This window comes from Artemia sp. Qi Xiang Cuo, chromosome 9, assembly GCF_049724085.1.
Source record: "Artemia sp. Qi Xiang Cuo chromosome 9, ASM4972408v1, whole genome shotgun sequence".
Lineage (NCBI taxonomy): Eukaryota > Metazoa > Arthropoda > Branchiopoda > Anostraca > Artemiidae > Artemia > Artemia sp. Qi Xiang Cuo.
In genome coordinates, this window is record NC_142802.1 from 14,466,864 (window position 1) to 14,485,076 (window position 18,213).

At 34.8% G+C, this 18,213-nt stretch overlaps 1 protein-coding gene across 1 annotated transcript in view; it reads left to right on the forward strand.

The window, feature by feature from the left end:
* Positions 1-2,431: 2,431 nt before the first annotated feature.
* The window catches only part of LOC148948339 (interleukin enhancer-binding factor 2 homolog), a 67,743-nt gene continuing 51,961 nt past the window's right edge, over positions 2,432-18,213 (forward strand). The window contains exon 1 of the mRNA XM_089094297.1: positions 2,432-2,474. The gene's annotated coding sequence lies outside the window, so the exon portion shown is untranslated. The remainder of the gene's footprint in view (positions 2,475-18,213) is intronic.

Below are 18,213 nucleotides of genomic sequence, written 5' to 3' on the forward strand. Positions count from 1 at the left end.
TTTTGTTTCAGCGAAGGTTTTTAGTTTAATTTAGCCTATGTGTCTGCATTTGTTTGACCACTGGACGATTTTGTCTGCAGACTGTTTATATCCCCCTCCAAACTCAACACCCTAGCTGCACCCCTGGATATATGTCATTAATATTATATTATAAGCAGCACGATAGTGCAGCCTAAATAAGGAGCGAAGTGGGCACAATGTATTATTTATTTATTTTTACTTCTACTATTTCTGGTAGCACTGCGATTGCTGACTGTATTACTTTTACTAAGGTTAATGGTATTCAGGTGACAATTTCATGGGATGTTGAGGAGGAAATTGAACTATGGAACACACTATGTGAAAACAGGATGTCAAAAACGTGTTTCAGTGATATCTTAGGAACGGCCTAGAACATTAAGTTGAAACTTGCTGGGCATGAGGAGGGGATATTCAACTGAACAAAATAGAATATGTGCATACTGGTACTACTATTATTATTACTGTTAATGCTACTACAACTCCTACTACGACTGTTACTACTAACAATAAGGGTATGAAGGTGAAAATTGTAGGGAATGTTGCATCTTGAGGAGAAATTTGAATGAAGTAACGAAACCCCGTATATACAGGTTTCCAAAAGGGCTTATCAGCAATATCATAGGAATGGATTGGAGTATTAAGTTGAAACTTGCAGGGCAAGTTCTGGAGGATGTTTGACTAACCAAAAGGTGATGTTTGTATGCTACTGCTACTGCTTTTACTGCTGCTACTACAACTGCAACTACTTTTGCAATTACTATTACTACTACAAGCCTACAACTAAAGCTAAGGGTATTAAGGTGATAATTTCAGAAAATATTGAGAGAAAGGTAAATCTGATCAAAACAAGCTATTTGTATCCAGGCTATTAAAAGAACTTAGCATTGTTCCAGGAAGTGCTCAGGATATTAAGTTTAAACTTTCACGGTATGTTGAGGGGAGATGTAGATGCGCTATGTTCACATCGCTATTGCTGCTACCATCTGTACTACTATGTGATGTTGTTATTGATATATTTACTTAACTTTAACAGGGATTTACATACAAGATATGATTCACCCTAAACCAAACGGCTGATGTGGGTTGAATCAGGTAAAAACACACACACACACATATATATATATATATATAAATATTTAAATTCACTATAATAAGAAAGAAAGACAGAAAAAAAGACGAAAAAAACGAAAAAAGAACAAAATATAAAATAATGATAATACTTCGAGGGCAGCGACTACATACCATGTCCCTACTGCGGTGTCACACTCACAAACCAACACAAAATTACGAGTTAATTTAAATCGAATCAAATCTCCTTCAAAACAAACAAAACTAAAATTCATACTTACTTAATAATGTTTCTTTCAATTTCCTTTTAAAATCACTAAAATTTCCCGTCATCCTCATTTCATTTTCCAAACTATTCCAATTCATTTCATTTTCCAAACTATAGTTTTTACACCCTTCATAATAAAAGAAAATGTGGACCTGGCCAACAGTATTCTCTTTCCGATTCTCTTTCTGATTTACCTGATAACACACTAATAGACTTGTTTTAAATAATTCTCACAGGATTAACAATTGAAGAAAATGTACTCAAACATACAGAAGAACAATACAAAATATAAGGATGGATTAACGAAAAATAGAGAAGCCTAAGTATACTTGCTGGAAACATATGTATGAGTTTGTGAATAATTCCCAAATTACGGGATAAATTTATTTCTATTTGGAACGGGAATATTTTTAACGAGATTCATAAGAAACCAGTTTTCATTGGATACAAAATTCGCGATTTGTGTCATTAAAATTTTTAAGCGGTGGGATTTTTGCAGCTCAGCGCGAAACTCACATTCTGGGGGTAGGGGCTTTTTACTTTGGGGGAGAGTCGAACGCTCTGTACTTTATCTACTTGCAAAGTATTTATCTGTCATCTTTTAATTTATAGCTTGGTTTTAATTTACTACTTAATTAAACAAAACTCAAAAGGTTTTTTTGTGCTTTTTGCAAAAAAAACATTTTTCTTGTTCTTTCATTAGTAAAATAATATACACAAAATATTATTTTTAAAATGACTATCCAACTAAATATTAAAAACCTTACATTTCTTGTCAAAGAAAGAAATATAGCAGAAAAAACAAAAGAAAAAAAAAACTTGCTGGATTCGCTTTCCCCCTTTTTCCTATAATGACAAATAAAACGAGGCTTCTGAGATATCACCTGTCAAATTCAACGAGGCTCTATACATTTAAACAGCTTATAATACGAAAATATCTGACATAGAAATTCTTCCAACCACGACTTCAAAAGACCAGCTCTAAGATCCAGGTTGCTTGTTATTTTTACAACATACTAATTTTTTAAAGTTATACATTAATATACATTTTTCATTAATTTCTTTTATTACTGTATTCGATTCATCACCTCCAAAAAATTAACTTTTAGCGAATTTTGTAAGTTTATTGTTTGAAAAAAGTTAATCTAGGCTAATAAAAAAAGAAATTAGAAAAATTTGGCATATTTTGTTTTTGGGAGCTCTTATATCTTTTTATTTTAGAGCCTCTCACTAATGAAATAGTGCCTTCAATTGACTTTGGTTTATGTAGCCTTTAAAGGTAATAGCCTACCAAAAGTCCTAGTTAATCAGGGGTGCAAATTAGAAGAGGAGGGTAGCCTAATTTCCCTTTAGATTTGGAAAGTTACCTTAGTATTTTCATCGGTAAAATTCTACTTTAGCTACTTTTGACTATCTTGGAAAGGGGTTAGGTTAAGAAAATTGGTAAACTTTCAGGGATGGTTCTACAGGCTAAAGTATGTCCCGGGACAGATATTTTAGATAGTACCCACCTCCACTCCTTCTCCCTCTAGAGGGTCCTGACCTTTGATGACCTTTAAAAATCACTGTGAGTTATAGAAGTGAAACCTTGCAAAATAGATCGGTAAAATTCTACTTTAGCTACTTTTGGCTATCTTGGAATGGGGTTAGGTTACGAACCAAATAGAAAGCTTTCAGGTGATGTGGTCACTCATCAGGCTAAATTGTATGTCCCGGCGAAGGTATTTTGAAGTACCTACCTCCACATCCTTCTCCCTCTAGCAGGGTCCTGAAATTTTGCCTAACATGACTAGGTCTATACACCATTGAAATTTTGAGCAAAACTAACATTTTAACACTTACATTTTCAGTTATCAAAGAGGAATTGGGTCAATTGTATATCTCTGAGCTTCAGCTCTGAAATCTATGCAATGTATCAGTATAGTTATGAGCAGAATTGTTTAAGACGAAGCACTATGAAATTATTAGTTTATTTACAAAAATTTAGGAAATGTATTTGCATAATTCTTTAAATACTCATATAAATTGGGATATGAGTAAAGTTGTGACATACTGACTCAATAACTTTTGTTGTATCTTTGCAAATTTAAGCAGAAGATCTATTTTGCAAGGTTTCACTTCTATAACTCACATATTTTTAAAGGTCATCAATATATATTTGTACATTAGGGGGGTTGGGTGTAAATTTTATTTATGGTGTAAATGAGAGGTAAGTTTAACCTTTCCCCTCACCCCCCTAATGTGCAAATATATACCTTGAATTGGTATATATAGGGTTGGGGGGGGGGGGTAAATCCATTTCCACAAAAATAATTATTATATTTTGAAAGAGCATAAAAAAAGAAATCAAGTGGTATGTTTACTTTATTTGTAAGTCAATAATATGAATAACAGAAAATTTACCCCTCTTTTTGGAAATACAAATTATTTTATTTTGATGTATATATCCTTTTATTGTTTCAGTTTTATTCACATATTAACAGAAGGCTGACTTTCTTCTGATTCTAAAAATGTAACTTTTATTGCTTGATATTTATTCTTTAAATCACAAATATTAAGTATATTTGTTCTTTTAAATTGATTGTCAAAACAGAAACCACATTTTTAGTTGATGCTGACAAATTATCAGTGAATATTTGTCCAAGAAGGTGGAGTTCTTGTTACTGCCCTCACATTGCATCATGCTATAGTAAAATAAGGGTGGTGAAAAAGCCATTGCTATTTTTCCGGAATGCTAAAGAAAAATGGTCTTTTCCAGAAAGAGGTGTTTTACCCTAGGCTATCCTTTCTAATCTTATCCAAATATATAGCCCATATTATGTATTTCCCAGGCATTTATTGATTTTTGATATTGCCACTACTGATTCAATTTATGGGTAAATCAGTTGTAGCAATATTGATGCTAACACGGGTATAAGCTGTATATAAAAATAAGAGAAAAATGTATAATGTTTGAGGGTCTCTAAAGGGCTTAAAATCAAATTTATTGAAAGGGCTTAAAACTGAAACAAATGTTTTATTTGGATTCAGGATTAAATTCTGCTTCTAGAGATGAGTTTGTTTCTTAGCTATCTGAATAGTCTATTAATCTAGATATTTACCTAAGAAGCTTCCCTTATAATGTCTACAAAAATATGAAATGTGTAGATTTTCATATTTATGTTGCAAACTCCTAGGATAGACATATCATCATGTTTCCATGTATAGGGTAGACTTAAACCACTGTATTAATCCTTATAAAGAACAGTAAAGTGCCAAGTAATGTTGCTTGTGGCAAGGCATAATAAACTGGCAGAAATATTAAGTAAAACAATATTTTAGAAGTAATGGTGTAAGATAAATAGAGTAACAAGTTGAGTAAAGATATCTCAAGAAATAATAGAGCAAAGTATTCATTGTCATCATTATTTCTTTATTACCCAAAATGAAGACAGACACTACAAAGTATAAAGAAAAGAAAATATAATAAACTTCAATGTATTCAATAAACAATAGCAAGCATATTCAACACATAAGTAAAAAAAAAATCTAACCATAATCATAATGTGGCATGTATCATGATGTGCATAAAGGTGGTAACAAAGATGAAGCAATTAACTACAGACCAATCAGTATCACCTCTGCTATGGGAAAAATACTTGAAAGCATAGTCAATTCTCAGTCATTCAACATCTGACTCAAAATAAGCTGTTGTCCCCATGCTAGCATGGTCTCTGTTCTGCTAGATTGGTTGAGACCAACCCTATTGATGCATATGAATATGTCACCAAACTTATAGACAAGGGTTTCCCAGTTGACATGATTTTACTGGACTTTGCTAAAGCATTTGATAAGGTGTGCCACAGGCAACTGCATATCAAGCTTGAAGCTATTGGTATTAATACAGAAACTATTGACTGGGTGATGCTTTTCCTTAGTTATAGAAAACAAGCAGTTAAAGTGTTTGGGGATAATGGACAATCATTATCCCTCTGACCTTGTGGAAGTGAGAAGTGGAGTACCTAAAGGCACAGTCTTTGGCCCAACTTTATTTGATATTTTCATTAATGATGCACCTTGTAATATCAGAAATAAAATAAGCCTTTATGTAGATGATTCAAAGATAATTGGTTCAGTTGAAAGTTCAGGAAAAATAGAATCCATTCAAGCAGACTTGGACTCATTTACTTGCTGGGCAGAGACTTGGAAGCTGAAGTTCGATGTCCAGATATGCAAGGCTATCTACTTTGGTAATAAAAATTTAAGAACTGGTACTCAATTGAGTCAATGGACAAAACAAGGCAACTTGTTGTCAGTAGTCATGCTGAATATGATCTGGATCTATTAGTTGATGAATAGCTAATGTTCAGTTTGTATGCCCAGACTGTGGCAGCAAAGGCCAGTCAGACTCTTGGTATATTTAAGAGAACTTTCAGTAGTTGTTCACCATCAGTTATTTCAAAGCTCTATAAAGGTTTAATTTAACCTAAGCTAGAGTTTGACGTTTGCAATGCCAAACCAATTAATATATCTGACCAAGAGACTCTAGAAGCAGTTCAGAGGCATACAACTAAAAGCATCCAAGGTTTCTATAGCATTCCCTACCCATCCTGGCTTGAAAAACTAAATTTACCCTCACTGACTTATTACCAAAAGAGAGGGGATATGATTATGGCATTCAAGCTGCTCAACCATAAAGAACTTATCCCGAATGTCTTTCAACCAGATCTCTCTTCAAGGACAAGAGGACATGATCAAAAACTTTTCAAGAAGCATGCCAACTCAAGGTTACGTAGCAAATTCTTTTCTAATTGGGTGGTGAATCTATGGAACTTGTTAGACCAGGAAACAGTCTCTTCTGCCAGTATTGAGTCATTCAAATGATCAGTTGACAAGGAATTGTGCAACAAGTCCTGGCAGTTATTTTGGGACTCACCTGATCAGTCAGCACACAATCTTCAATGACCAGCAAATACAGGGTCATCCTACTGCTGGCGAGTGTGATTTAAGGTAATGATGTAAAACCTGGACAACAGATTTGAAACGCTAGCAATGGTTGGAGAGAAATGATAATAATTCTTTCTATTAAATGATGAGTGCAAATATAATTTAAAAATTCTCCAGTGCTTATATTATGATCAGTTGGATCAGATGTCTTCTGCAAGTTAACTGAAATAAGGCTTTGTTAGGTATTTTACATTTCAATATTATATGTTTGGTATCAAGAAAACTTACTTTGCAATGCCAGGTAGAAGTGCATTGAGTTGTAGTAAGCTATGACTCAATGCACTTTCTGAGCTGATCTTTTAAATACTTCTTCAAAAACTCATGGGATATTTTGTGAAATGATGCAGTATAAAAGATGATGAGTCATGTGTCAGGTTTTACATCATGATTATGGTTAGATCCTTTTTTACTTGTGTGTTGAATTTGTTTGCTATTGTTTATTGAATACATTTATGTTTATTATACTTCCTTTTCTTTGTACTCTGTAGTGTCTGTCTTTATTATGGTTAATAAAGAAGTAATAATTAGTTTTGAGGTACTTCTTGCTGCTCTAGTGAACTTTAAGCAAGCTTTCACTTTTGTATACAAATTGTATGTCACACCTTGAGAGAAATAGATTTTCCTCATGAAGCTATAAAACTGCTCTACAGGAACTTCTGTTTGATCATCTCTCTATGTAGGAATACTGCAGTAAATATTGGCCTCCTTCTTCTTCTTCTTCTTCTATTTCACAGCAGGCGGGCTTTTCAGTAGATATTATTTAGCCCTTTTCCTTTTGCTTCACTCTGTGGGCTACAGAGCTACTGGCTTGGTTGTCTCTTATTTATTAGATATTCTCTGATATTTTTCAGTAGATCTTTTGTCTCAAGGAGTTCAAATATAAGATGACAGATGTTGATTTCTATGGTCTGTGTGCAGGTATAGTTGGCTAGGCTCTTGGCTGATAGTGAGATTTTGTGGTGTTTGAAGCACTTTGACAGTTTACAAAGCAAGGTATGCTGTGCAGACGTCAGCATATTACATTCAAATAGACAGTGGTCAATTGTTTCATTATACATATTACAATACCTGCAAAGAGGGGACAGGGGAACAGAACCACTTGAATTAGGAAACTGATAACAGGATGCAAGAAAATTTAGTCCATTTCTTCCAGAACGAATTCTATGATAAATTTTAGAAAAATACTTCTTGGGAAAGGGGGAAAGAATAGGATTATTCTTATTAAACATAATATCATTAAACATAGTCTCCATTAAACATAAACAATTAAACATAGTCTCCATCAGTAAATATCTCTAATGGGGATTGGTCTCCCACTTGGCTGGTCAATATTTATAGCATTTTTTGCTATTTCATCAACATGATCATTACCACTTATACCAGAGTGGCTAGGAATATACTGAAGATAAGTTGTTATGCCACTTGAAGCAAGATTATCAATAAAATTAAGACAATGATAAGTATCAATATCCAACTTACACTGAGGAGCTGAAGACAGCACCTCAAGGCTTGATAAAGAGTCAGAATAAACTATAATATTATTTGAATTAGCAATCAAAGGTTTATTTTTCACAAGGTGTTCTAATGCCATGATTGTGGCATTTAACTCTGCCAACATTGTAGATACATTATTATACAATCTCTCACCCATTGCAATTTTCAGGTGAGAAAGGAAGGCACCACTTGCTACCTTCTTATTCATTTTGGACCCATCAACAAATATTTAGAAATGGTTTTTATAAGTAATTGTATTAAGTTCAGCAAATTTTTCTGGACAAAAGCAACGGGGGTTAAATCTTTAGTCCACTTTGAGAAATCAGTATTTATTATGGGGATTGACCAATTCCATGCTGGGGATTGGGGGAAAGTAGGTGCAATAGACTGTGGGTACAGGGAACTTCTTCTGAATATTGGCATACTCATCTGCAATGCCTCTATACATGGCTGGATTTCTTAACCAATTATGTAGGGTGTGTGAGCTATTTGATTCAATTTTTGTAAGAGGTTTTAGCAAGAGAAAGCTGCATCTCTCCCTTATTGTTGTTAATCCACTCTCCATAAGCAGAAACTTGGTGCTTGTGGGTTTCCTAAGACCAAATATGAGACGTATTATATCGTTTTGTATTTTTTCAATTTTTTGCATCTGGGTCTTTGTCAATGCACCATAGAAAATGAGCACATAGTCAATCTGGGGCCATGTATAGCACTTAAAATACTGAATCGATGTGTTCTTCTTACATGACCAGGGTGTTGAAAGAAGTCTTTTTAGCGTACTAGTTTTTCTATGACATTTTTTTATTGTGTTTGAAATGGGGAGATGAAAATAAAGTTTTGGGTTAAGTATGAGACCTAGGTAATTAATATGATTATCTTCTGGAACAGTTGTTCCATTTAGAGTTAGACTTGCATTAACATGATTTCGCTTATGGTGAAATTGGACTATTTTGGACTTGGTAGGTGTGATGGGTGGATCTGACCGTCGAGAGGGTCTTTCAATTAGAAAAGTGACTTTCGCAGTTTGATTCTGCATTCCGAAAGTTACTGCTAGATGACGGGAGTTCAAAATCCTTAGAATACTGTACATTTATTCGGGGGTGACTCTTGCCTCAGAGATATAGGGCAAAGAGGAGGCAGCTGAGGACTGGTCCCTGAGGAAGTCCTTTGGTTATTGTCTTTTAGGGTGAAGAGGCTGAACCTACACAAACAATGAAACTTTGCAATTCTATGAAAGATTTTATAAAAGATATTAACTTGGGGGGGGGGGTAGTCCAAGGTTTGCAAGTTTATTTAAAAGGATTTGGTGGTTCACATTGTCATATGCCGCTTCAAAATCTAGTTATTAGAAAGCTGCAACTAGGACATTATTTTTTTAGAATGATTCATTTATTGCATTTGTTAACAATATAAAAGTATCTGTTGAGGAATGGTGTTTCCTGAAACCAGTTTGAGTGTGAGGGATCATATTATTTTTTCCAACAAACCAGAGGAGTCGGTATTTTTGGGTTTATTTTTCTTTAGGATTGGTAGGAGGGACGAAAATATCCATATATTGGGGAACATAGATGAAGCCCAAGCATGATTATAACAATTTAGAAGTTGCTGTTTGTATGAAGGGGTGAAATTCTTTATCCATGTAGGGTGTATATTGTCATAGCTGCCGCTAGTCTTGGTCCTAATATGATGTATTGCATTATTCATTTCCTGGATTGAAAATGGGCTGGTTATATACTCGGATCCTGGGCGGGGTTGGTATCTTGGGTTCAAAGGAATTGGGGACATTTTGCTACAATTATTGGATGTTAGCTTATTAACAAAAAGAGTGGCAAATAGCTTAGCTTTTTCATTATCATTATCATAATTTGTATTATTATGAATAAGCTCATACAGCAGTGGGTTGGGGGAAGTCTTTTTCCCACAGATGTGGCTTATGACTTCATGTATAATTAGCTCATGTGTTTCTCTCGAGAGATTATTTGCAAAAATATTCCAGTAGTTATATTTAGCATTTATTATGGTCCTCTTTAGATAAGATTCTGGTTGTAATTTTTCTTAAATAAGTAGTTGGTGATGGTTTTTTTAAGAATGTTCTCATAGCTACATTTTTTGTTCTTAATTTATTTTGGCACTCATTTGTCCACTGTGCTGTGGAAATGTGTTTAGGGAAGGTTTTCCTGGGTGTTGTCCTGGGGATAGCATGATTAGCTGTATTTATTAGTAAAGATGCCAAAACTTCAGCGTGTGTGTCAGCTGTTGCATTTGAAATGCATGAATTTGGGGCGAAACTCGTAATTTCATCATTTAGCTTATTTTGGAACATAGGCCAATTTGCTTTAGTGTTGATATATTTGGAGGTATGTAATAGGGTTTCAGCAGGCTCGTTTAGGGAACAAACTATGGCAAAGTGGTCAGTACATAGACTATCAATTTTATTTATATAAATTTTATTCAAAATATTTAAAGACACAATTTGTAGGTCAATTGTGGAGAAACTGCCACTTTTGGGGTTGAAATATGTATTCTGGTTTGGAGGGGTAGCAACACCTAATTCAGTATTATTTGAAGTCATATGCTCAATGAATTTACCAGCTTTGTTTGCTGGTTTATTCCCCCACAAAAGGCTGTGGGCATTAAAGTCTCCACAAGTAATGATATTTTTTCAATATATTAGAATTATTTATATAGCTGAATAAATCCATGGCATCTGTAGTTTGGCCATTAGGGTTATAAAAGCTTATTATGTAAGTTTTTCTATATTCAGTCAAACACTGATACGAATTGCGTCAACATCATTTACAAAATCTGGAAAGTTGATGCCACAGAATTTTATATTATTTTTGACTATTAAAGCTACTCCACCTCCTTTTCTCTCTTATGATCTATCCTTTCTCAGGATAGTATATCCCAGAGACTTAATTTGTTGATTTTGGTTTACATGAGTTTCCTGGAGGCAAGCAATATTGATGGAATTATTATTCATAAAAGATATTAGTTCATTTAACTTATTTTCTGTGAGTGATCTTACGTTCCACTGGAGTATTGATATGTGTTGTGTTGTTGATTTATTTTTCATATGACTGTGTATCAATGTTCAGCTTTGTTAATAGTAAAGCAAGATCTTTTTTTGCTTGGATGATCATATGATCAGGGATGTAGATTTTTGCCAATTCTGCAATTATTTTTGTTTTTTGTAGTTAATGTATATTCATGGCTTGAACTGCATTACGGTTTAGAATGAATAAGCATATATTTGGGGATTGCATGTTTAGTTGTGCATCCTGTTTGTCAGTTAAGGGATTAATTCCTGGTAGTGTTTCTGGTTTGTTTCTTCTTGGGAGGGGGTGCCAGGCCAACCTCATCTCACTAGACAAGGAGACTTGTTGGCTTGGTGATTCATTCTGTTAGAGATGTGAGCTAGGGGGCTTAAAGGATGGTGTTTTGTAAGGGGTACTTGATGCATTAGGAGTGTTTGACTTGGGAGTTTTATTTGATTTCCTTATTGGTTTTATTTGGTGTGGTTGGACAGCACTTGCTTCCATAGCTGCCAAAGGGTATGGAATGGCCTTCTCTGTTGCTATTTGGAGTGTTAGAGCTCTTTTCTTATATGCAGGGCATTGTGATTTATTGGTAGATTCATGTGGGCCTTTACAATTGATATATGTAGGCTGAGTGTTGTTGAAGTTGTCAACTCTTTAGGATGGGATCCTTTACAATTACTACTGGCTAGGAGAATTTCATGGCATCATTTGTTTGTTGTGTGTCCCAGTTTGAGACACTTCTCACACTGGACAAGATTTGGCTTGTTTTCCTTGTGCAGTTTGATTTGCCCAATTAGGAATAACTTTTCTGGGATATTAATTTTTTCCTTCAGTTTAAATAGGAAAGATCTATTTTTTTTGAATCCATTAGAGCTGGATTTACCCAGTTGAGTGACATCTTCTACAGTGATTGTGTTACCAGCCCTATCTGAGAACCCTTCTTTTAACTCCTGAATTGGTATTTCTAGGGGAACATAATATACTACTATTTTTGTTGGGGATTGTTTTGGGTTCCATTTAGATGAATTAATTGGGGTGTTCAGAAGAGATTTTGGATTTAATATTATATCTGCTGATTTCTGATCTTGGACAGTTATTAGCAATGATCCATCACGGTGAATGTTAAGAGAAAACATTGATTTTAACATTTTGAAAATTGCAACCCTTATTGTAGTAATCTTTGTTATTTCAAAGGGGGTATTAGGAGAAATTTTGAGGTAAATTCCCAAGTTTTGGGAAGGGGAATCTCGGACTGGGGGAGGGGAAATACTTTTGATTGGGGACGTTTTTTCCTTTTTTTAGAGCTCCTAGAAAGGACCTCTTGAAACCCATTATCATCAATTGTAACATTAGCTCCAACACTGATCATTGTCCTATTCTCAGAGTTTGAGCTTTCATGTGAGCTTGGTGATAAAGAGCTTGACCAGCCAAGATGGGGCAAAAATGGATCAATTTCATTAGTATTTGGGGTGGGATCCGGAGGGACTTTTTTAGGGGGAGTTCTTTGCATTGCCTATTGGAATATGCTTTAAGCTAAACAGGAAAGGATAATACTATGATACCAGACCGTATGCACTCTACTGTGGGGAAAACTTCACCATCCACAAAAGAAACACCACAGTATGGCCCTGAGGAGGATTTTGAGCACGATTGGTTCAGTACAACTACTGATAAATCAAGACAATAATTCACAAGAAATTTATTTGTAAATTTCTTAAAATGTTGCTGTCGGCCTCTTCTTCTTCTTCTAATTCAAAGCAGGTGGGCTATTCAGTTAGTACTATTTAGCCCTCTTCTTTTTGCTTCACTCTGTGGTGTTACAGAGCAACTATCTTGGTTGTCTCTTGTTTATTAGATATTCTCAGATATATTTCAGTAGATCTTTTGACTCAAGGAGTTCAAATATAAGATGATAGATATCAATTTCTGTGCTCTGTGTGCAGGTATAGTTGGCTAAGCTCTTGGCTGAGAGTGAGATTTTGTGGTGTTTGAAGCATTTTAACAGTTTACAAAACAAGGTATGTTGTGCAGACGTCAGCATATTACATTCAAATAGGCAATGGTCAATTGTTTCATTATTCATATTACAATGCCTGCAAAGAGGGGACAGGGGAATTGAACCACTTGAATTAGAAAGCTTATATGAGAATGCAAGGAAATTTAGTCCATTTGTTCCAGAACGAATTCTATGATAGATTTTAGAAAGATACTTATTGGGAAAGGGGGAAATGATAGGATTAATCTTATTAAAATTAAAATCTGATAGCCTACATCGGAAAATATCTCTAATTGGGATTGGTCTCCCACTTGGCTGGTCAATATTTATAGCATTTTTAGCTATTTCACCAACCTGATGATTACCACTTATGCCAAGTGGCTAGGAATATTCAGAATATAAGTTTTTATGCCACTTGAAGCAAGATAATCAATAATACTGAGACAGTGCTAAGTGTCGATGTCCAACTTATATTGTGGAGCTGAGGCCAGCAACTCAAGGCTTGATAAAGAGTTGGAATAGATGATAATATTATTCGAATTTGCAATCAAAGGTTGGTTTTGCTTAAGGTGTTCTACTGCCATGATTATGGCATTTAACTCAGCAGACATTATAGATAAATTATTAAATAATCTCTCACCCATTGCAATTTTCAGATGAGGAAGGAAAACACCACTTGCAACCTTCTCATTCATTTTTGACCCATCAACAAATATCTGGAAGTGATTTTTATAGGTAATTGTATTAAGTTATGCAAATTTTTTCTGGACAAAAGCAATGGGGGTTAAATCTTTATTCCATTTTGAAAATTCATTATTTATTATGGGAGATGACCAATTCCATGGAGGGGATTGGGGGAAAGTAGGTGCAATAGAATTTGCTGGTACAGGGAACTTCTTTTGAATATTGGCATACCTGGTACTCATCTGCAATACCTCTATACATGGCTGGATTTCTTAACCAATTATATAATGTGTGTGAGCTATTTGATTCAATTTTTGTAAGATGTTTTGTCAAGAGAAGGCAACGTTTCTCCCTTAGTGTTGTTAAACCATTCTCCATAAGAAGAAACTTTGTGTTGATGGGTCTCCCAAGACCAAATATCAGATGTATTATATCATTTTGCATTGTTTCAATTTTTTACATCTGGGTCTTTGCACATGCACCATAGACGATGAGCCCATAGTCAATATGGGGTCTTATATGTGATTTATAAAACTGGAGTAAGTTTTTCTCCTTACAATCCCAGGGTGTGGAAAGAAGTCTTTTTAGTATATTTGCTTTTCTATAGCATTTTTTTATTTTGTTTGAAATGTGGAGGTAGAAATTAAATTTTTGGTCCAGTATAAGACCTAGGTAATTAATATAATTGTCTTATGGAATAGATGTTTTATTTAGTTAGTTTTTGCATTAACTTGGTTTCGCTTCTGGTGAAATTGGATTATTTTTGACTTGGTGGGTGCAATGGGTAAATCTGAATGTTGAGAGAATTTTTCGAACTGGAAAAGTGACTTTTGCAGATTTGACAGTGCTATCTGAAAGGTGTTGCCAGATGACCATAGCACTAGATCATCAGCATATTGTAGATTCGTGTGGGGTAGGTTCATGTCCCAGAGATATAGGGCAAATAGGAGGCAACTGAGGACTGCTCCCTGAGGTAGGCCTTGGGTTATTGTCTTTTGGGGTGAAGAGGCTGAACCAACACAAACGAAGAAACTTAACAATTCTATAAAGAATTTAATAAAGAAGACTAGCTTTGGGGGCACACCAAGATTCTCAAGTTTATTTCAAAGGAATTGGGGGTTCACATTATCCTATGCCCTTTCAAAATCTAGGAAAGCTGTCACTAGGGCATTAATTTTTGATAAAGATATATTTATTTGATTTGTTAGCAAAATGGAAGCATCTGTTGAGGAGTGGTGTTTCCTGAATCCAGTTTGAGTGTGTGGGATCATATTATTTTTTTCAACAAACCAGAGGAGTCTTTGATAGATCATTTTCTCCATTATTTTCCCCATCACAGGTGTAATCATTATGGGCCTATAAGACTCAAGGTTATCTTTTGGTTTATTTTTCTTTAGGATTGGTATGAGGGAAGAACAATTCCATATATTGGGGAACCTAGAAGATGCCCAAGCATGATTATAACAATTTAGCAGTTCTTGTTTGTATGAAGCTGTGAGATTTTTTATCCATATAGGGTGTATTTTGTAATAGCTGTAGCTAGTTTTGGTTCTACTGTGATGTATTCGATTATTCGATTCCAAGATTCAAAATGGATTAGTTATGTACTTAGATCCTGGGAATGGGTGGTAACTTTTGTTCATTGAGATTGTGGACAGTTTGCTTTGATTATTTGATGTTAGCTTATTAACAAAAAGAGTTGCAAATAGGTTAGCTTTTCCATTATCATTGTCATAATGGGTATTATTATGTATAAGTTCATACAGGAGTGGGTTTGGGGAAGTCTTTTTCGCACAGATGTGGCTTATGACTTTATGTATAATTTGCTCATGCGTTTCTCTGGAGAGATTATTTGCAAAATTATTCCAGTATTTATATTTAGCATCTATTTTAGTCCTTTTTAGATTAGATTCTGCTTGTAATTTTTTTAAATATGTAGTCGATGATGGTTTTTTTTTATGAAATCTGTCCTAGCTGCCTTTTTTATCCTCCATTTATTTAGGCACTCATTTGTCCACCATGCTTTAGGAATTTGTTTAGGGAATGTTTTCTTAGGTGTTGTCCTGGGGATAGCATGATTAGCTGTATTTATTAACATAGACCAATTTGCTTTAGTGTTCATATATTTGGAGGTATGAGATAAAGTTTCCGCAGGTTCATTTAGGGAGCAAACTATAGCAAAGTGGTCAGTACATAGACTATCAATTTTATTTATATAAATTTTGTTCAAAAAATTTAATGACACAATTTGTAGGTCAATTGTGGAGAATCTGCCACTTTTGGGGTTGAAATATGTTTTCAGGTTTGGAGGGGTAGCAACAGCTAATTCATTATTATTTGAAGTCATATTCTCAATGAATTTACCAGCTTTATTTGCTGGTTTATTCCCCCACAAAAGGCTGTGGGCATTGAAATCACCACAAATCATGATATTTTTTAACACATTAGAATTATTTATATAATTAAAGAAATCCTTGGCATCTGTAGTTTGGCCATTAAGGTTATAAAATCTTATTATGTAGGTTTTTAAATTATTCAGCCAAACACTGATACCAATAACATCAACATCATTTGCAAAATCTGGAAAATTTATTCCACAAAATTTTATATTATTATTAACTAATAAAGCTACCCCACCTCCTTTTCTCTCTGAAGATCTATCCTTTCTCAGGATAGTATATCCCGGAGACTTAATTTGTTGATTTTGGGTTAAATGAGTTTCCTGGAGGCAAGCAATATTAATGGAATTATTATTCATAAATGATATTATTTCATTTAGCTTATTTTCTAAGAGTGATCTTACATTCCATTGGAGTATTGATATACGTTGTGTTGTTGATTTATTCTTCATATGACTGTGTATCAATGTTCAGCTTTGTTAAAAGTAAAGCAAGATCTTTTTTTGCTTGAATTAGCATATCATCAGGGATGTAGATTTTTGCCAATTCTGCAATAATTTTTGTTTTCTGTATTTGATGTATGTTCATGGCCTGAACTGCATTACAGTTTAGAATGAATAAGCATATATTTGGGGATTGCATTTTTGGTTGTGCATCCTGTTTGTTGGTTAAGGGATTGATTCCTGGTAGTGTTACTTGTTTGTTTCCTCTTGGGAGGGGGGCCAGGCTGACCTCATCTCACCGGACAAAGAGGCTTGTTGGCTTGGTGATTCCGTCTGATAGGGATTTGAGCTAGGGGGCTTAGAAGATGGTGTTTTATATGGGGTGCTTGATGCATTGGGGGCATTTGACTTGGGGGTTTTGGTTTGTTTCATTACAGGCTTTATTTGGTATTGTTTGCAGCATTTGCTTCCATTGCTGCAAAGGGGTATGGGATGGCTTTCTCTGTTGATATTTGGAGTGTTAGAGCTCTTTTCTTGTATGCAGGGCATAATAATTTATTTGTAGATTCATGTGGGCCTTTGCATTTGATGCATGTAGGCTGAGTGTTGTTGCAAGTTGTCAGCTCTTTAGGATAGAAAGATTTACAATTACTACACTCTTGGAGAATTTCATTGCATTTGTTTGTCGTGTGTCCCAGTTTGAAACACTTCTGACACTGGATATGCTTAGGTTTGTATTCCTTGTGTGGTTTGATGTGCCCAAATAGGAATAATTTTTCTGGGATGTCAATTTTATCCTTCAGTGTGAATAAGAAGGATCTACTAGTTCATCGACCATTAGAGTTAGGTTTTTCATGTTGGGTAACATCCTCAACTGGGATTATGCTTCCAGCCCTATCTGATAGGCCTTCTTTTAACTCCTGAGTAGATATCTCCGGGGGATCATTATAAACTACTATTTTTGTTGGTGATTGTTTTGGGATCCAATTAGATGCAATAATTGGGGTATCCAGAAGGGATTTAAGGTTAATTATTGTATCTGCTGATTTCTGATCTTCTACAGCTATTAGCAGAGATCCATCACGGTTAATGTTAAGAGAGAACATTGATTTTAGCAATTTAAAAATTGCAACTCTTAGTGCAGTGATCATTTTTATTTCAAAGGGGGTAGTGGGAGTAATTTTAAGGTAAATTCCTAAGTTTTTGGAGGGAGGATCTTGGGCAGGGAGAGGGGAAATGCTTTTAATTGGGGAGATTTTTTTCCTTTTTTTAGAACTTCTAGAGAGGACCTCTTGAAACCCATTATCATCATTTATAGTTACATTAGCCCCTACACTTATCATTGTCCTATTCTCAGAATTGGAGCTATCATTAGAACTTTGAGATAGCGTGCTTGACCAGCCAGGATGGGTATCTTTCACTATGACACTTACACTGGAATTTGATTTGGGATCTGGGGGGACTTTTTTTTTGTAGGACTTCTAATCATTGCCTATTGGAAAAAGCTTTAAACACAAAAATAAAACTAAAACAAGAAGGGAAAATACAATGATATCAAACCGTCTGCACTATATTATGGGGAGGATAAACACCACAGTATAGCCCTGAGGGTGAGCTGAGCAGGATTGGCTTGGTACGACTTCTGATTAGAAGCGATAATATTCACAAGAAAATATGTTTCGATTTTCTTATAAGGTTGCGGTTGCTGTTGGTTCAACTTGGCTTAACAGCCAATCCTCTTCTTCTTCTTTGAATAGAGAACTTCAGGGACTAGCTCATTTAGGGATGAACATCATTGCATTTTTTTAGTCAT